Source organism: Pristiophorus japonicus, chromosome 13, assembly GCF_044704955.1.
Source record: "Pristiophorus japonicus isolate sPriJap1 chromosome 13, sPriJap1.hap1, whole genome shotgun sequence".
NCBI lineage: Eukaryota > Metazoa > Chordata > Chondrichthyes > Pristiophoridae > Pristiophorus > Pristiophorus japonicus.
The window spans coordinates 92,721,875-92,743,085 of NC_091989.1; the positions used below are offsets into that span (position 1 = coordinate 92,721,875).

At 43.4% G+C, this 21,211-nt stretch overlaps 1 protein-coding gene across 1 annotated transcript in view; it reads right to left on the reverse strand.

The window, feature by feature from the left end:
- Positions 1-8,558: 8,558 nt before the first annotated feature.
- LOC139278706 (RNA-binding Raly-like protein) overlaps positions 8,559-21,211 on the reverse strand; it is a 1,090,435-nt gene continuing 1,077,782 nt past the window's right edge. Inside the window, exon 9 of the mRNA XM_070897767.1 lies at positions 8,559-16,506. The gene's annotated coding sequence lies outside the window, so the exon portion shown is untranslated. The remainder of the gene's footprint in view (positions 16,507-21,211) is intronic.

Below are 21,211 nucleotides of genomic sequence, written 5' to 3' on the forward strand. Positions count from 1 at the left end.
CAGATTAGGAGACCAAAACTGAACACAATATTCCAGGTGAGGCCTCACCAAGGCCCTGTACAACTGCAGTAAGACCTCCCTGCTCCTATACGCAAATCCCCTAGCTCTGAAGGCCAACATACCATTTGCCTTCTTCACCGCCTGCTGTATTTGCATGCCCACTTTCAGTGACTGATGAACCATGACACCCAGGTCTCGTTGCAGCTCCCCTTTTCCTAATCTGCCACCATTCAGATAATATTCTGACTTCGTGTTTTTCCCGCAAAATGTATAACTTCACATTTATCCACATTATACTGCATCTGCCATGCATTTGCCCACTCACCTAACCTGTCCAAGTCACCCTGCAGCCTATTAGCGTCCTCCTCACAGCTCACACCGCCACCCAGTTTAGGGTCATCCGCAAACTTGGAGATATTACACTCAATTCCTTCATCTAAATCATTAATGTATATTGTAAAGAGCTGGGGTCCCAGCACTGAGCCCTGCGGCACCCCATTAGTCACTGCCTGCCATTCTGAAAAGTTTATCCTGACTCTCTGCTTCCTGTCTGCCAACCAGTTCTCTATCCATGTCAGTACATTACCCCCAATACCATGCGCTTTGATTTTGCACACCAACCTTTTGTGCGGGACCTTGTCAAAAGCCTTTTGAAAGTCCGAATACACCACATCCACTGGTTCTCCTTTGTCCACTCTGCGAGTTACATCCTCAAAAAATTCCAGAAGATTTGTCAAACATGATTTCCCTTTCATAAATCCATGCTGACTTGGTCCGATCCTGTCACTGCTTTCCAAATGCGCTGATTGATTCCAACATTTTCCCCACTACTGATGTCAGGCTAACTGGTCTATAATTACCCGTTTTCTCTCTCCCTCCTTTTTTAAAAAGTGGTGTTACATTAGCTACCCTCCAGTCCATAGGAACTGATCCAGAGTCGATAGAATGTTGGAAAATGATCACCATTGCATCCACTATTTCTAGGGCCACTTCCTTAAGTACTCTGGGATGCAGACCATCAGGGACCGGGGATTTATTGGCCTTCAATCCCATCAATTTCCCTAACACAATTTCCCGCCTAATAAGGATATCCTTCAGTTCCTCCTTCTCACTAGACCCACTGTCCCCTAGTATATTCGGAAGCTTATTTGTGTCTTCCTTCGTGAAGACAGAACCAAAGTATTTGTTCAATTGGTCTGCCATTTCTTTGCTCCCCATTATAAATTCACCTGAATTCGACTGCAAGGGACCTACATTTGTCTTCACTAATATTTTCTCTTCACATATTTATAGAAGCTTTTGCAGTCAGTTGTTATGTTTTCTGCAGGCTTCCTCTCGTACTCTATTTCCCTCTCTTAATTAAAACCTTAGTCCTCCTCTGTTGAATTCTAAATTTCCCCAGTCCTCAGGTTTGTTGCTTTTTCTAGCCAATTTATATGCCTCTTCCTTGGTTTTAACACTATCCTTAATTTCCCTTGTTAGCCATGGTTGAGACACCTTCCCCGTTTTATTTTTACTCCATACAGGGATGTACAATTGCTGAAGTTCATCCATGTGATCTTTAAATGTTTGTCATTGCTTATCTACCATCAAACATTTAAGTATCCTTTGCCAGTCTATTCTAGCCAATTCACGCCTCATACCGTCGAAGTTACCTTTCCTTAAGTTCAGGACCCTAGTTTCCGAATTAACTGTGTCACTCTCCATCTTAATAAAGAATTCTACCATATTATGGTCACTCTTCCCCAAGGGGCCTCACACAACAAGATTGCTAATTAGTCCCTTCTCATTACACATCACCAAGTCTAGGATGGCCAGCTCTCTAGTTGGTTCCTCGACAGATTGGTCTAGAAAACCATCCCTAATACACTCCAGGAAATCCTCCTTCACCGCATTGCTACCAGTTTGGTTAGCCCAATCAATATGTAGATTAAAGTCGCCCATGATAACTGCTGTACCTTTATTGCACGCATCCCTAATTTCTTGTTTGATGCTGTCCCCAACCTCACTACTAGTGTTTGGTGGTCTGTACACAACTCCCACTAGTATTTTCTGCTCTTTGGAAAGCTGAGGCTCCTGGCCCCAGTGGCCTGCAGCAGACAATTTGAAGTGTAGTCACTGGTGTAATGTAGAAAACACACAATTCTCACACAGCAAGATCTCACAAAGAGCAATATGATAATTGTTATGAATGTAACCATGTAATAGTTGCAACAGAGAGCGCGACTGTTGGAGTCCTAATGGACACCTGCACACACATACAGAGCCAGTATAAAAGGTTGGCTGCCATGTTGTTTAGGCACTCTGGAGTTGTAATAAAGAAGATTAAGGTCACACTAAGTTTAGCTTACAGTAATCAGCCTTGTGGAGTTCTTCTATACATGTCAATAATGACCCAGATGATTTGTTTTAGTGATTATGGTTGAGGGATAAATGTTGGCCAGGACAGTGGGGAACTCTTCTTTGCTGTGGGATCTTTTACATCCACTTGCAAGGTCAGACAGAGTCTCAGTTTAACATCTCATCTGAGAGACGGTACCCCTGACAATGCAGGATTCCCTCAGCGTTGCACTGGAGTGTTAGCCTAGGTTTTTCTGCTCAAGTTCCTGGAGTGGGATTTGAACCCACAACTATTCAGATTTAGAGGGGAGTATACTACCCACTGAGCCACAGCTGACATTTAGTGAAGGCTCCCATGTGGACTATGGGCAGTTGGGCAGAGGGCGGGTGGTGTCTGTAGAACTGTATCCAACCAGGAGTCAACAACTTCAGTCAAGGAGGAGATCAATTTGTGATAAATACATTGTGATTATTAACACAGGCCTGAAGTTCTTCAGCGGCAAGTTTTTAATCTTGGGGAAGGAAGAAGAGAGAGAGAGAGGATGGATATTGCAAATGGAGGCCATGGTGCTTCCCCTGTATCAGGCAGTCTCCCTCCCTCCAGTCGGTCCCAACCCCCATATCTGTGGTCTATGTCACTGAGGTATCTGAAAATTTCTAAGGTAGATCAAACACCAAGTGTTCACAGTTTAAGATTTAGAACATTTCCTTTCAGTTTAGGTCTAGCTAGTGTCAGCCGTGGCTCAGTGGGTAGCACACTTGCCTTTGAATCAGAATGGTCGTAGGTTCAAATTCCACCTCCAGGAGATTGAGCATAAATCTAGATTGACACTTCAGTGCAGTATTGAGGGAGTGCTGCACTGTCAGAGGGGCTGTCTCTCAAGTGGATGTTAAAGATCCCATGGCATTATTTTGAAGAAGAGCCGAGGCGTTATCCCCGGTGTCCTGGCCAATATTTATCCCTCAATCAACATAACAAAAAACAAATTATCTGGTCATTATCACATTGCTGTGTGTGGGAGCTTGCTGTATGTTAATTGGCTGCCGTGTTTCGCACATTACAACAGTGACTACACTCTAATAGTTCTTGACTGTAAAGCGCTTTGAGACATCCAGTTGTCGTGAAAGGCGCTATATAAATGCAAGTCTTTCTTTTTCATGTTTGTGAATCTTCATGGTGACGGAGAAATGGAGAGGCAAATCTTGTACAATACTCCACCAAGAACGACTGGTGCGCAGGCACGGAAGCACTGAGTGGGTAAAACAGGGAGATCAATGGGCGGAAGCAACAGTCGCGACAACTTGCCAGGAATTCCTGTCAACGCCAATGGGGGAGCTCAAAGAGGAACTACTGCCACTGCACAGGGTGAAGTCCTCCTTGATGACCTCAGAACTGACCTGTAGAATTCTGACAACTCCATGAGTTTACAAAATATCTAACAACCTTACAATTAATACTCATGACAGTCTTACTTATTTCACATCCATTCCCTCTGAAAAAAATATTTCAGAAAAATTGAACTGGCAGCAGTTCATTGTTTTTTCCCAGTTATACCTGGGGGTTCTGGGGTCAGTCTGCCAAATCCCCATAGTTCCTTCAGTGCAGCAGCGCAGTTTGGATCATGACCCAGAAATTATTTGATGGATAGGGACAGCTGAGAGTGATCATTTCTCCGGTTATAATTTTTATTTTAGTTCCACCAAATGCACAGATGAGTGAAAGAACTGAATAAGAACGTAAGAAACCGTCCACAGGCTGTGGCTATACCCCACCCATTTCATTTTCTGGGGAAAGGTTCTGCATTCCCAACGGTTATCTGACACAATCTGGAATATTCAATCCTGGCCTTTTAAAAAAGGTATGAATTTATTCATTCACGGATGCGTCGCTGGAAAGGCCAACATTTATTGCCCATCTGTAGTTGCCCTCGAGAAGTTGGTGGTGAGCCACCTTCTTGAGCCGCTGCAGTCCGTGTGGTGAAGGTACTCCCACAGTGCTGTTGGTAGGTAGTTCCAGGATTTTGACATAGCGACGATGAAGGAACGGCGATATATTTCCAAGTCAGGATAGTGTGTGACTTGGAGGGGAACTTGGATGTGGTGGTGTTCCCATGTGCCTGCTGCCCTTGTCCTTCTAGGTGGTAGAGGTCGCGGGTTTGGGAGGTGGCCAGTTGTTGCAGTGCATCTTGTAGATGGCCTACTTTCCTTCACACAACAAATCCCCGGTCACATGGTGCCAGACCATCTTGTGGAACATTTGATCACCTCAGCCTTTACCCACCCCTATAAGCACCATTCATGGATAGCCAATCATCCTTCATAAAGAAGTTAATCATCGCAATTTTGAGTGCTATTGCTGGGAGTGTGTTCTATATTCCCATGCTCTATGGCGGAAGTGGAGGATGGTGAGAGACAGAGAGACCAAACAGAGATGCATCTTGTGATATGTTCTTTATGGCATCACAAACACACATACACTACAAGCTGGCTCTACTGGGACTTGTCAGGTGTCCTTGTCACATGATGCTTTTATTATGTACATCAGCAGTTGCATTACCATAGTAGTCCACTAGATGAAGCAGTAGTCCATTCGATGGAGCTATATTACACATCTCCCTCCTTAATGAAGAAGTAAACATAACAAAAACAATCATCATAGATAACTTGCATGGTTATACACAACAAAAGATATGGACTTATTTTGCCATATTTACAAATCAAACTTAATCACTTGTTTTCTGTTTTGAAGAGGATACCTTTGCTCTCGAACAGAACCTTCCAAACATGGGGTCGAACTTATCTCATTCTAGGCTGATCCTGAGGAGAGTTTTTCTCCAAGGGTAATCCTTGATCTACATTTTGACTCTCTACAATTTCAGACTGTTTGTCTGCCTGACTCGGACTCAAACTTAAATTCTGAATTTCTCTTGGACTTGTTTCTACTACATCTGATGTAAGATTTGCTACGGGTACTCTACTTGTAACAAGACTATCTGACTCATCAGAAATAATTGAATCATTCCAACATTCAACTCCTTCCACATCTGCAGGTAAAATATGATCAATGTGAACAAACCTAACCTGTCCATGATCAAACGTCTTGAGCAAATATGTACGAGGACCACATATCTTCATTACTCTTCCTGGTAACTACTTTAACCATTTATGGTGAAGGTTCTTCACTCTAACTTTCAGATTCAATTTCAGACTTCTCTCTCTTACTCCACCTCTATCATGATTGTCTTTCTATCTTGATTGTTTATCTTCTACTGACTGTGCCAAGTTTGGCTTGAACAATGAGAGCCTGGTTCATGGCTGTCATTTGAGAAACAACTCTGCTGGTGTTCTACCAGTAGTTGTATGAGGAGTATTACGATAACTAATTAGAAAATTTGACAATTTGTGGTCGAACGACAACTGCAGTTTCTTTGGGTTTGGATACAACATTTGCTTGATTGAGAGCATGTTTTACAATTTGTGCTGTGCACTCTGCTGCACCACTTGAAGCAGGGTGGTACGGTGGAACCTTGGTATGTTTCACAGCATTTCTGCTCATGAACTGTGTAAATTCTTCTGAACAAAATTGCGACCCATTATCAGACACAATTTCTTCTGGGAGGCCATATGAAGAAAACAATCTTCGCAAATTGTCTAGTGTTTTACTTGTTATTTTCTGTCTCAGAAACACCTTTACTCACTTCGAATGGCTATTAATTGTAATGAACAATTGTTGTCCGTCTAGCTCAGCAAAATCTACATGTAATCTTTGCCACACCCTGGGGGGCCATTTCCATGGCTGAAATGGTATTGATGGTAGTTTCTTGCTTACCAACTGACATGTTGTATACTAACTAATGATGTACTATATCTTTATCTAGACCTGGCCACCATAAGTAACTGTGCAAAACTCTTGGTCAAGCCTGGTGCTGGTCATGAAGATCTCCTAATAATTAGAACCTGAACTTATTTGGAATAACTACTCTTACACCCCACATGATATAATCTTTATCCACTGATAATTCATTCCGGCAAACAAAGTATGGATGAATATCTTACTCTGATACCTGGTTTGGCTAGCCATTTGCTATGTAATCATACACCTTTGACATAACTGGGTCACATTTGATTGCTCTACCAATCTCTTCAGTTGTGACTGGCAAAAAAGTAGAAAACTTCTTCCCTATTGGGTGAAACTTGTGATGGAAATGGCAACCTAGGTATAGCATCAGCATTACTGTAATCAACATTACTTAGATCTATCTTAGAGATAATGTTCTAGTCTTTTGAGTTCTTGCTCAACTTTCTCTTTGAGTGCGTATGGTATGGGACGTGGCTTGAAGTAAACTGGTCTAGTGTCTTTCTGTACTCTGATACTCGCCTTGAAGCCTTCGATTGGACTACCTGTTTTGCAGAACATCTTTGGATACTGCTTGATGACATCATCCTTTGACGCAAATCTCATTTCAACCAGAAAAATCACATTCCAATCCAGCTTCTGTGATTGCCATCCTCATCGCCAATGTGATATATTCTTTATGGCATCACAAACACACACATCCACAAGATGGTTCTACTGGAACTTGTCAGGTGACCTTGACACATGATGCTTTTATTATATACGTCAGCAGTTGCATTACCACAGTAGTCTGCTAGGTGGAGCAATAGTCCACTAGGTGGAGCTATATTACATATTTTACACAGCTGAAGCTGAGAGAGAGGAGCTAAAAGAACATGGATGATCAACAACAGAAAGGGCACTAATCTCATGTTTATAATCACAATTAGATTTCAGTTCCTTTATCCTGGTCTGTGCTGATCTCAAGCCAGAATGATGACAATTGACCTTGTGTCCCTGAGTAAGGAGAAAATCCAGCTGGGATTCCTGCTCCTGGTCAATGACGCCTGCTGGAGGTGGGCATGTATGGGCGGTGGGTGAAGCCAAGATGGGATCAGCTTGAAGGCCCACTCCAGAGCCTCATTGACTGCCAACAGTCACTATGTAATGGGTGTCACTTGGATGAGGTATCTGAGGGTGAAAAGCCTGAGAGACCCTATCCCAAAAACTCCTTCAGTGGACGGGAGGGAATAAAGGTGGCAAGAAAGAAGAAAAAAAATGTTCATTCCCTTAGTCTTTCATTAAGTAAAAAAAACAGCCTTGGAGTCAGAGTTTCAGTGTCAAACATCTTTATTGTTATTATTACAGAACTAGTACTGTATGAAATTAATTTACGTACAAAACCTCGGGAAAGAAAAGAAAAACACCCAAAGAGTTCAGCAGTAGCCACACAAGACAACAAAGCAAGTGTATCCCAATGTTGTCATTTACATGAACACAAAACAGTTGTACTCAAAAAACGTCACAATTCAGTCAAAACTTCGAACAGAATGAAAACAAGCCACAATCTTGGCTCCAATCATGATGATCTTACAGAATCCTTCCTCAGTTGCACTGCTCAAATCTCCAATCTGGTTCTTGCTGGACGGGTAACTTGGGTTGGGTAGTGTGGAATTCTGACCAAAGAGTTTTGTTCAGTTACACAACGGGGGCGGGGGGGAGGGGGTAGTGGCCAATTTTATTCATAAGCTTCTTCAAAGTCTTTCTCAAGTCTCTGGTTTAGGCTCTTTCCCCATTGTATATTCCATTTATGCAACAGATCCAACTACAGAGAAATCAGCTCTACTGTTCATTATGTTGAACACAAGAAAAGCCGGGGACAGGATGTTCTGTGGAGTCACAAGGGACCTGCTGAAAGATCAGAACAGATGGTGACATCAGAAAGGATCTATTCTCATACATGGCTCGTTTGTGTTGTATCTCCCACAAAGGTCACCTCCATACCTTTGCCATAAGGTGTCCCATTTAAGTCTTACCTGTGTTGGAAAGCTGTACGATGCGGATTAATAGTTGCTCCCCCAGAGAGGAAGGTTCCATTTACAGCAATGTTAAGAAGGAAATGTTTACATTGTCAAATGTGCTGTAACCAATGTTGCAATTTTACCTCCAAAGGTCTGCCTAGTGTAAATGTGTAGTGCAAACTACATGATAAAGCGCAACATCCTCACTGACACCTGGGAGTCCCTGCCCTAAGTGGAGGAAGTGTATCCGCGAGGGCGCTGAGCACCTCGAGTCTCATCGCCGAGAGCATGCAGAAATCAAGCGTAGGCAGCGGAAAGAGCGTGTGGCAAACCAGACTCCCCACCCACCCCTTCCCTCAACCACTGTCTGTCCCACCTGTGACAGGGACTGTGGCTCTCGTGTTGGACTGTTCAGCCACCTAAGAGCTCATTTTAAGAGTGGAAGCAAGTCTTCCTCGAATCCGAGGGACTGCCTATGATGATGAGTGCAAAGTTGGATTTCCGCTGCCAGCACCTGGGCTGCCATTTTCAGGTTGGGAGGTTGAAGAAATAACATTGCTCCCCAGATCCCCCCTCACGGTCCCACCTGGCTTACCAGGTCGCATCCATTCCAGGAGCAGCTTGCAACATTCACTGCCGCGAAGCCAGGCAGAGCTAGTATCTTTTGGATGAGGGAATCAGCTTTGCTGATTCCACATTCCCCTGCTCTACGGAGGAAGTGGAGAAAGAGTTTCTGGTCTTTATATTCAGTCATCCTTTTCAGTTAAGAAATCCAACTCTACCTTCATAGGAGTAAGTTACTTACTGCAAATAACACCAACAGCTCCTTAAACATGTACGAGACTAAGGTGTCTATGTGTGCAGTCATGCACTCCAGAATGGAACCAATCCTATTGTCTGTCAAATGGGAGCTCACATTTCTAGTTATCTTTGATGTACTTTGATAAGATTCAGCACAAGAAATTATCAGCAAAAATGAGAGCACAAGGAATTAGACATCACCTTGTGACATGGGTTGGTAATTGGTTGGGAAGTCGGAGACAGAGAGTAGGGGTAAAGGGTTTGTTCTCTGATTGGCAGGATGTGACAACTGGTGTTCCCCCAGGGATCTGTATAGGGCCCTCAGCTTTTCACCATATTTATTAATGACTCATAACAATTTGTATTTATATAGCGCCTTCAATGTAGTAAAATGTCCCAAGGCACTTCACAGGATTATTATTACAAAAAATATGACACCGAACCACATTCGGAGAAATTAGGGCAGGCGACCAAAAGCCTGATCAAAGTGGTATATTTTAAGGAGGGTCTTGAAAGAGGAAAGAGAGGTAGAGAGGCGGAGACGTTTAGGCAGGGAGTTCCAGAGCTTGGGGCCTAGGCAAATGAAGGCAGGCCACCGATGGTTGAGTGATTATAATCAGGGATGCTCAAGAGGAATTAGAGGAGTGCAGACATCTCGGGGGGGTTGTGAGGCTGGAGGAGATTACAGAGATAGGGAGGGGCGAGGCCATGGAGGGATTTGAAAACAAGGATGAGAATTTTGAAATCGAGGCGTTGCTTAACCGAGAGCCAATGTAGGTCAACGAGCACGGGAGTGATAGGTGAGTGGGACTTGGTGCGAGTTAGGACACGAGTTTTGGATGACCTCAAGTTTACGGAGGGTCGAATGTGGGAGGCCAGCCAGGAGTGTGTTGGAATAGTCAAATCTAGAGGTAACAAAGGCATGGATGAGAGTTTCAGCAGCGGATGAGCGGAGGCAAGGGCAGAGACGGATGATGTTACGGAGTTGGAAATAAGCGGTTAGTTATGCTGCGGATATGTGGTCGCTAGCACATTTCAGGGTCAAGATAAAAGAATAGAGAGTTGTATATCAAAGTTTGCAGATGACATTAAGTTAGGAGGCACAGTAAGCGACATGGAGGTTACTAAGGACATAAGAACATAAGAATTAGGAGCAGGAGTAGGCCATTCAGGCCCTCGAGCCTGCTCTGCCATTCAATAAGATCATGGTTGATCTTCTACTTAAATTCCACTGTCCCCGTATCCCTTGATTCCCTTAATATAAAAAAAATCTATCGATCTCTGTCTTGAATATACTCAAAGACTGAGCCTCCTCAGCACTCTGGGGTAGAGAATTCCAGAGATTCACCATCCTCTGAGTGAAGAAGTTTCTCCTCATCGCAGTCCTAAATGGCCGACCCCTTATTCTGAGACTGTGACCCCTGGTTCTAGACTCCCCAGCCAGAGGAAACATCCTCCCTGCATCTACCCTGTCAAGCCCTGTAAGAATTTTGTATGTTTCAATGAGATCACCTCTCATTCTTCTAAACGTTAGAGAATATAGGCCTATTCTACTCAATCTCTCCTCATAGGACAATCCCCCATCCCAGAAATCAGTCTGGTGAACCTTTGTTGCACTCCCTCTATGGCAAGTATATCCTTCCTTAGGTAAGGAGACCAAAACGGTACACAATACTCCAGGTCTGGTCTCACCAGGGCCCTATATAATTGCAGTAAGATGTCTTTACTCTTATACTCAAATCCCCTTGTAATAAAGGCCAACATACTATTTGCTTTCTTAATTGCTTGCTGTACCTGCAAGTTAACTTTCAGTGATTCGTGTACAAGGACACCCAGGTCCCTCTGAACTCTAACATTTCCCGATCAGTCACCATTTAAAAACTACTCTGCTTTTCTATTTTTCTTACCAAAGTGGATAACTTCACATTTCTCCACATTATATTCCATTTGCCATGTTCTTGCCCACTCACTTAGCCTGTCTATATCCCCTTGAAGCCTCTTGGCATCCTCCTTACAACTTACATTCCCACAAAGGGGCATAAACAGACTAAGTGAGTGGGCAAGATCATGGCAGCTGCAGTTCAATGTGAGGAAGTGTGAGGTCATCAACTTTGGATCTGAGACAAATCGTTACACTCTCTTAACACTGAGAGACTAGCTGTGGAGGAAAAAAGTGATCTAGGTATCCATGTATACAAATCACTAACAGGTAGTGCACGGGTATAACAAGGCATCAAAAAGGCTAATGGAATGCTGGCCTTTATCTGAAGGGGGCTGGAATACAAAGGGGAGGAAGTTATGATACAGTTGAACAGAAACTTGGTCAGACGCCATCTGGAGCACTGAGTTCAGTTGTAGGCACCAAACCCCAGGAGAGATATATTGGCCTTGGAGGCGGTGCAGCGCAGATTCACCAGAATAATACTGGGCCTTAAAGGGCTACATTATGAGCACAGGCGGCATAAACCTGGTTTGTGTTCCCTTGAGTTTAGAAGGCTGATGGGTGATCTAATCAAGGTGCTAAAATGATAAATTAATTTTATCGGGTAGATATGGAGAAACTATTTCCTCTGATGGGGGATTCCAGAACGAAATGAGAGCTAGGCCATTTAGGGGCAATATGAGGAAGCACTTCTTCACACAAGATCTGGAACTTGCTGCCCCTAAAGGCTAAGGATGCTGTGGCAATTGGAACTTTCAAGATTTTTATTGGGTAAGGGTGTCAAGGGATATGGAACCAAGGCGGATAAATGGTGTTCAGGTACAGAGCAGCCATGATCTAATTAAATGGAGGAACAGGCTCGAGGGGCTGAAAGGCCTCCTCCTGTTCCTATGTTCAAATTCAGGACACCCATCATTCCAATAGAGCTGCAGCCATAATGCACTCAGGTGAGAAGATTTCAGCCAAGGATAAGTTAGCAAGAATCTAGGAAAAAGACTGGGCGGAGACTCTTGGTGGGTCAGGCTAGTGTTTGCTGTGTAACTGTTGAGGGGAATAGATCAAGGAGGGAAGAGTAGCCTTAACATGCAATGGCACTTGCATCTCTTCTATCTTCAATTCAGTTTAATTTTTACCCCATTATCGTTGGATGGCAAAAAGTTATTCAGGCGATTTTTATTAAACCTGATTCAGAACTTATTACAAACAAATCATATCATGACTACAAAAACAAAAGTGAATTGAACAAAACTTTCAAGCTCGACTTTGTTGTACGGAAATCACCCCATCAGAACCAGTGTGGAAAGTGGATGAACAGGGAAAGATCTGTGTGTGAACAGAACCATTAGAATCGCAAACACTGCTCGGAAGCATCATCCAGCATTTGTACAAGAGTGCGTGGAGTGTCTGGGATCTTGCAGCAGGTCAGTCGGATTATGGAGGCTGCAGTTTAGATCCCTAATCCCATCACCTCGATTGGGATGGTCCATTTTGTGTAGGGATTCCCAGATTCCTGCCCTTGATTTAAACCCCGGGCACAAGTATCCCTGGGGCCTCTATTAGGTCTCCAAACTTCCAGCATTGTGCTGGACTCTCCAGGAATTGAAGATTCATCTGCTGTGAGCAACACCCGGGAGAAAAAAAATCACACGGACTCATTAAAATAAATTAGTTTCATTTTCTTTGAACACTTTTGTATATTATTATAAAAATATTGGCGATGGGGAAGAAATGGCTGCTTGACTGTCAAAAATCAGCCAATCGGGTAACAAAGAGTCTGTTCGCTTTCTAATTGGCTTGGAAGGCAGTATGACATGCTGGCCGACCAATGGCAGGAGTGTGGGGGCGGGGCTGTTGGATACAGGCGGCCATGTGATGAAACCTCCAGGAATGTGTCCAACCACAGTTGGATGAGTTCGGCCCTGATCTAGTGGGAGCTGGACAGGGGTGCACAAACCCATTTCATGTCGGACCACTGAAGTCAGCAGAGTATGAAAAATGCTGCCCCGTCTATCTGGGCTGTCTCGTGACATTTTTTAAAAAGTTATTTTCCAGGCACTCTCGTAAGAATAGCTGAATGATCTCAGGCTGGTCACACATTTACGCACACTCCAAATATTCTCAGGTCACAAATGAAGTATTCCTCGCGGTAATAGGAAGTAGACCTGAGGTCTCACATACCAAAGGTGTGCTCCGAAGATCTCGCCAGCCAACAAGCTTTGGGTGGGTTGAGCTGAGGAGGGGGGCAGGGAGGGGAAGTGGGCAGGGGGTGAGCCACAAGCTAAAACAAGCACTTCAAAACTAAAAATAACAAATTAAAAGGAGCCAACACTGAACAGTATAGTACATTCAAATATACATAAAACATGTGCTCTGATTCTACACCTCCTCCTCCTCCATGGTGTCACCTTGCTGGTGATTAGAGCCAAGAACACGGTGATGTTTAGACAGGAGAGCAGCCCTATTCAGAGAACTCATTGCATTTTGGAGATGGAAATTGCGGGCCAATTTGCTTAAAAAAAAGAATTTAAACTGGAAATCCTAAAAGCAGACATCATCAAACACCTCGTCATATTTTTAGTAACTCGACTGCATGCATTATTGTTTAATGCTTTAAACTCTTGGCTGGTGCTCTGAAATACACTGGTATTATCCAGGAAAATATACAACATACTGCAAGACTGCATGAAACGATCTGTTTACTAGCAATATTAAAGATCTTCTGTTGGCAACAAGCCTCTGTCATTACTGATTGGCCCGTGCAAACCACATAACATCATGGACCAATCACATCATGGGCAGGAGGGGGAGTTCTCAACCAATGTTGGGCGGCATGATAGTTCCTGATTCCCCTCTTACCCGCTGTAATGTATGCATCTGTAAGGATGCTCACAGGTGTGTTGAGCTGTTGAGTTGGGAGTGGCTTAGCCTGTCAAATGATGTTCACAAGACTCAATAAAACCCCAGGGTTTGGGGGATCCACGATGAGGCAGGTGGTTGTGAGCCTGGTGGATGAACCAGTAATGTGTAGTGTGATTGTTAAACCTTTTGCTAATAAACCAACTAGTTCTTAATAGCAATGTGTTGCTATGGATTCTTAAGCAAAGAACCCATAAAGCAAATACATTGCAAACCCACCCTGGGTATTTTACCCCCTCGGCTCTTTACCTGACCCCTTCCCCCACTCAGTCTTCCTGCTCTGCGACACGGTTTCACCAACACTGGCGCCCTCCCCAGGATCACCAGTTCCCATTCATTCCCATCTCCCACGGCCATCCCGGGAGCTCCACTCTGTGCTGTGCTGCTTTTACACTGACAGGGAAAATCTATGACAACGAGCCTTCCAGTTATGCACAGTCTACAGTTGAGATCCATAGAGACGTCCAGTGAGAATTACTGATGGGAGAAAGAGTTAAACACAAGCATTTGACTCAAATACTGCCCAGCACGTCACTGGTTTCCCAGCCTTTGGCAGAATTTAAGACAAACACTGCAGAAGGAGGCCATTCGTCCCATCGTGTTTGTGCCAGTGTAACACAACATTGAGTCAAACTCGCACAATAAGGTACTGTCAATATAGTGCATGAATCTATGCTCGAGAAGGGATAGAGAGAAGGAGACTATCAGCTGGATAGTCACCATTCCTTTATTACCACCATTAATTGTAGAGCTTGCTTCATGGGTTGTGTGCTTATTAAAGAACTTTCTTTCCTTTGTATAGCTGTATAGAACTCTGGTTAGACCTCGTCTGGATTGCATCCAGGTCTGGGCACCACACAGGAAGGATATATTGGCCTTGAGTGGGTGCAACGCAGATTCACCAGAATAATACTGGGACTTAGAGGGTTCATTTTGGACAGCTTGCATAAACTAGGCTGGTATTCTCGAGTAGAGAAGGTTAAGGGGTGATCTAATTGGGATGTATAAGATGATTCAAGGATTTGATAGGGTAGGCAGAGAGAAACTATTTCCTCTGGTGGGAGAGTCCATAACCTTAGAATTAGAGCCACGCCGTTCAGGGATGACGTCAGGAAGAATTTTCACACAAAGGATAGTGGAAATGTGGAACACTCTCCCCAAAAAGCTGTCAAGGCTGGAGGTCAATTGAAAATTATCAAGACTGAGATCGATAGATTTTCATTAGGTCAGGGTGTTAAGGAATTTGGAACCAAGGAGGATAAATGGAGTTGAGGTACTGGTCAGTCATGATCTAATTGAATGGTGGAACAGGCTCGAGGGACTGAATGGCCTCCTCCTGTTCCTTCCTCTTCCTGTCAGAATTCTCCCCTCCTGAAGCTGTGGGCCCTTTGCCGAGTGCGGCTCCGAGATTCTGGACGTCTCCTCCAAGATCTCGTCCCCCACATGCGCTCCTCCATCACTGCGTGGTGATCGGGAGGGGCGACCCTGGATGATTTTGTATCTATATTTATAGATTCCCCCCCTTCTGAACCCAGGGGACACCGAGGGCCAATCGGTGCACCCCTGTCCCCACCCGTTACTGTCAGCCCAGATTGGGGAGCAAACCTGGGGGCCTCCCTATTCCGCACGGCTCAGCTCGTCATCGTCTGAACCAGCGAAACCATCAGAAGAAAAGCAGAGCTTATTGGGAAGCACCAGCTAACCTGCAGAACACAGACTTCCTTACTGTGCAGCATGTGCAGCACCAAGCTAGCAGTCGGCACGGAGGTGAGCAGCAACGTTACTGAGAAAGGAAAGACTTGCATTTCTACAGTGTCTTTCATGATGTCCCAAAGCGCTTTATAGCCAATGAAGTACTTTTTAGAGTGTAGTCACTGATGTAATGTGGAAAAAGCGGCAGTCAATTTGTGCACAGCAAGCTCCTACAAACAGCAATGTGATAAATGATCAGATAATCTGTTTTTTTGTTATGTTGATTGAGGGATAAATATTGGCCCACGATGCCAGGGATAACTCCCTTGCTCTTCTTCGAAATAGTGCCATGGGATCTTTTAATTCCACGTGAGAGAGCAGACGGGGTCTCGGTTTAATGTCTCATCCGAAAGACGGCTCCTCCGACAGTGCAGCGCTCCCTCGGCACTGCACTGGGAGTGTCAGCCTGGATTATGGGCTCTCAGTTCTGGAGTATGGAGCTCTCATCACCATTTGTCTTTTTAGGTTCATGCACCAGCTCTGAACACATGGAGGAGGAAGTGATGCTCAAACAAGAAACAAGACGGTTAAAAACGTTATTTTTTTTTTGTAAAGCGTTACATTCTCTCTTCACACCTATTTTTGAAAATGTCCCCGGCCCCCTACAAACCGAGAATGGTCGTCATTGAAAAAAAAACCCACGGGGACCGGGGGAAAAAATTTACAGCTATAATACAAGTGCGATGTCGGTCCTCCCGAGCACAGCCGAGATCTGAGAAAGGACGTGGCGGAGTTGTCAGAAAAAGGCAGTGCGCGCACCGGAGCCGAAGGTGGGTAGGCGTCGAGCTGTCCGGAGGATCTCTGGGCTGTGCTCTGTTGAATGGAGTTGATGAAAGTCACAGCTGCCTCTTCGCTTCTTATCTTGCTTGTTGTCTGGTTTCCCTGTCGTCTCTTAGTCACTGCAAACACAAGAGAGACGGTGACTGTCAGTGAATGGAAGTTCCACATGTGAGGGAGGATGAGCGAGAGAGATGGAACAGAGGGTTGCACCATCAATGAGCACCCTGCTATGCCTTATGCACCACCCTGTGTCACAAAGGGGCGGAGGTTGTGATGCAGTTATACAAAGCTCTGGTCAGACCCATGTAGAGCACTGCATTCAGTTCTGGGCACCGCATCGCAGGAAGGATATATTGGTCTTGGAGGGGGGGGTGGTGCAGTGCAGATTCACTAGAATGGTACCAGGGCTAAAAGAGTTACATTATGAGGGAAGGTTGCATAGACTAGGCTTGTATTCTCTTAAATATAGAAGATTAAGGGATTACATAGGATTACATAGGATATACGGCACAGAAACAGGCCATTTGGCCCAACCAGTCCATGCCGTTTATGCACCACTCACGCCTCCTACTGTCTTTTCTCATCTAACTCTATCAGCGTAACCCTCTATTCCCTTCTCCCTTATATACTTGTCCAGCCTCCCCTTAAATGCATCGATACTATTCGCTTCAACTACTCTCTGTGGTAGCGAGTTCTACATTCTCACCACTCTTTGGGTAAAGAAGTTTCTTCTGAATTCCCTATTGGATTTCTTGGTGACTATCTTATATTGATGGCCCCTAGTTCTGCTCTTCCCCACAAGTGGAAATATTCTCTCTCTGTATCCACTCTACCAAAACGTTTCATAATTTTAAATACTTCAATTAGGTCACCACTCAGCTTTCTTTTTTCAAACGAAGAGACCCAGCCTGTTCATCCTTTCCTGATATGTATACCCTCGCATTTCTGGTATCATCCTTGTAAATATTCTCTGTACCTTCTCCAGTGCCTCTATATCTTTTTTATAATTTGGCGACAAAATTGTACGCAGTACTCCAAGTGTGGTCTAACCAAGGTTCGATACAAGTTTAGCATAACTTCACTACTTTTCAATTCTATACCTCTCGGAATAAACTGCAGTGTCTTGTTTGCTTTTTTATGGCCTTGTTAACCTGTGTCACAACCTTTGGTGATTTGTGTATTTGTACTCCGAGATCCCTTTGTTCCTCTACCCCACCCAGACTCAAACCCACCAAGTAATAAGTGACCTCCCTATTCCTCCGACCAAAATATAATACCTCACATTTATCTGTGTTGAAATTTATTTGCTAATTATTTGCCCATTCGGCAAGTTTATTAATGTCCTCCTGTAATTTGTTGCAGTCCTCCTCAGTATTGATTATTGCTCCCAAATTTGGTGTCAACTGCAAATTTAGAAATTGCGTTTTTTATTCCAAAGTCCAAATCGTCAATATAAATTGTGAACAGCAGTGGTCCTTGCGGAACACCACTACCCATCTTCTGTCACTGTGAATAGCTAGCTTTTACCCCTAGTCTCTGCATTCTATCCTGAAGCCAGCTAGCTATCCATTTTGCTACTTGTCCCCTGACTCTGTATTCTCTGACCTTGTTCATCAGTCTATTATGGGGTACCTTATCGAATGCCTTTTGAAAATCTAGATAAATTACATCTACTGCATTACCATTATCAACTCTCTCTATTACATAAGACATAAGAACATAAGAAATAGGAGCAGGAGTAGGCCATATGGCCCCTCGAACCTGCTCCGCCATTTAATACGATCATGGCTGATCCGATCATGGACTCAGGTCCACTCCCCTGCCTGCTCTCCATAACCCCTTATTCCCTAATCGTTGAAGAAAATGTCTATTTCTGTCTTAAATTTATTCAATGTCCCAGCTTCCACAGTTCTCTGAGGCAGCGAATTCCACATATCCACAAACCTCTGAGGGAAGAAATTTCTCCTCATCTCAGTTTTAAATGGCCGGCCCCTTATTCTAAGATTATGCCCTCTAGTTCTAGTCTCCCCCATCAGTGTAAACATCCTCTCTGCATCACCCCGTCAAGCCCCTCATAATCTTATACGTTTCGATAAGATCACCTCTCATTCTTCTGAATTCCAATGAGTAGAAGCCCAACCTACTCGACCTTTCATCATAAGTCAACCCCCTCATCTCCAGAATCAACCTTGTGAACCTTCTCTGAACTGCCCCCCAAGCAAGTATATAATTTTGTAAATATGGAAACCAAAACTGCTCGCAGTATTCCAGGTGTGGCCTCACCATTAACCTGTACAACTGTAGCAAGACTTCCCTGCTTTTATACTCCATCCCCTTTGCAATAAAGGCCAAGATTCCATTGGCCTTCCTGATCACTTGCTGTACCTGCACACTAACCTTTTGTGTTTCATGCACAAGTACCCCCAGGTCCCGCTGTACTGCAGCACTTTGCAATCTTTCTCCATTTAAATAATAATCTTTGATTTTTTTCTGCCAAAGTGCATGACATAACACTTTCCAACATTATATTCCATCTGCCAAATTTTTGCCTACTCACTTAGCCTGTCTATGTCCTTTTGCCGATTTTTTGTGTCCACCTCACACATTGCTTTTCCTCTCATCTTTGTATCGTCAGTAAACTTGGCTATGTTACACTCAGTCCCTTCTTCCAAGTCATTAATATAGATTCAAAAAATTCAATGAGGTTGGTCAAGCAAGTCTTTCCTTTTTGAAATCCATGCTGACTATTCATTATTATATTTTGGCTTCTAGATGTTCTTCTATTTTCTTCTTTAGTAGGGATTCCATTATTTTTCCTACCACCGATGTTAAGCTGACTGGTCTATAATTCCCTGGACATGTTCTATCTCCCTTCTTAACTATAGGTATTATGTTAGCTATCCGCCAGTCCTCTGGCACTTCATCTTTTTCTAATGAATTATTAAATATGTGTAGTAATGCCTCTTCCCTAGGTTCTTTTAAAATGTGTGATGTAATCCATCTGGACCAGGGTTTTTTTTCCCTCTTTGTGTTTGATTAGTTTATTTAATATATCTCCTCTTTTTATTTTAAATGCACTTATCTCATTACTAATCTCATGATCCAATGTCATGCCCACCTGTTCTATCTCCCTGGTAAATACTGAAGCTATATAATTATTTAATATTTCTCCCATCTCTCTATCACTGCCTGTGGTATTAACCTGTCCATCCCTTAGTGGCTCCACTCCCATTCTGACCTTATTTCTTTTTTTGACATGCCTCTAAAATATTTTACTATTTTGTTTTATATTCATTGATAATTTAATTTTATAGTTCCGAATTGTTTTTTTGACTTCTTTCCTAATCTCTTCGTATGTTCCCTTGTCATGTTCTCCCCTGCTGTCTATGTACATAATGTAAGCCTCTTTCCTTACCCTCAATTGTTCCCTTATGGATTTATTCATCCATGGAGTCTCATTAGTGTTTAGCTTGTTTTTAGCAGAATATATTGTTCCTGCACTCTATTGAACATCATTTTAAATGTTTCCCATTGCTGTTCTACATCGTTGTTTGTCAATATTGTTGTCCATTTTATTTTCTCAAGTTCTTTTCTCAGCACTTCAAAATCAGCTTTTCTCCAATCTATTACCCTGGTCTTCGTCATAATTATGTCCTTCTCAATTATTATTTTGAAGCATAATATATTATTGTCACTATTGCCTAGAAGTTCCCCTACTTTTACTTCTGTTATCTGCTCTGGTCATTCTCCATTACTAGATCCAATAGTTGTTGGGCTTTTTATATATTGGGTTAGGAATCCTGTATACACTGTCGGAACTCCATTCCCTTATCCCCTTTACCTACCTCTTCTGTCCAATTAATATTGGGTTAGTTGAAATCCCTCACGATTATTATTCTATGCTTTTTTACAAATTTCCCTAATTTGTTTGCAAATTTCTTCCTCCACCTCCCTTCCACTATTAGGTGGTCTATAGACGACGCCTATTGATCCTTTATTATTTTTTATCTCTATCCATATGGATTCTAGTTCTGTCTTGCTGATAGCTGCGTCACTTTTTTCTACTGCCATTATGTTATCATGAATAAGGTGATTTAATTGAAGTTTTTAAGATGACTAAATTAATTTGATAAGGTAGATATAAACTATTTCTTGTGGTGGGAGAGTACAGAATAAGGCGGCATAACCAAAAAATAGAACCAGGCCGTTCAGGAATGATGTCAGGAAGCACTTCTTCACACAAAGGGTAGTGGAAATCTGGAACTCCCCCTACCCCCAAAAAAGCTGTTGGGGCTGGGGATCAATTGAAACATTCAAAACTGAGATTGATGATTTTTGTTGGGTGAGGGTATTCAGGACTACAGAACCAAGGTGGGTAGATGGAATTGAGGAACAGATCAAACATCATCTAATTGAATGTCAGAAAAGGCACGAGGGGCTGAATGGCCTCCTCCTGTTCCTATGATGTACCAGCAATGAAGATACTGCTGCACCTTTTGTGTCAGTAGGAGAACCTTTTACTTGTCAGTGGTTGATGATTAACGTTACGGATGAGTGACAATAGTGAGTAGTTGCGGAGAAAGATAGTGGGGATCAGAAATGAGCTACGAAATCTGTCAGCCGATCTCACGTCTCCCCAACAGTAACTATTCTCTGCGTGAAATGATGTTGTTTTCCCCTCCCCCCTTCCGCGGCACGCTATTGTTGCACTTCTCTCCTATCTCTTTGAGCTGTGTGCCACTACCTGGCTCTGCCAATGGCACTTGGCAACAAGTTGTTTGCAGGAGGGCAAGAGCAGTCCCCGCTGACTCACCACCCCGCAAA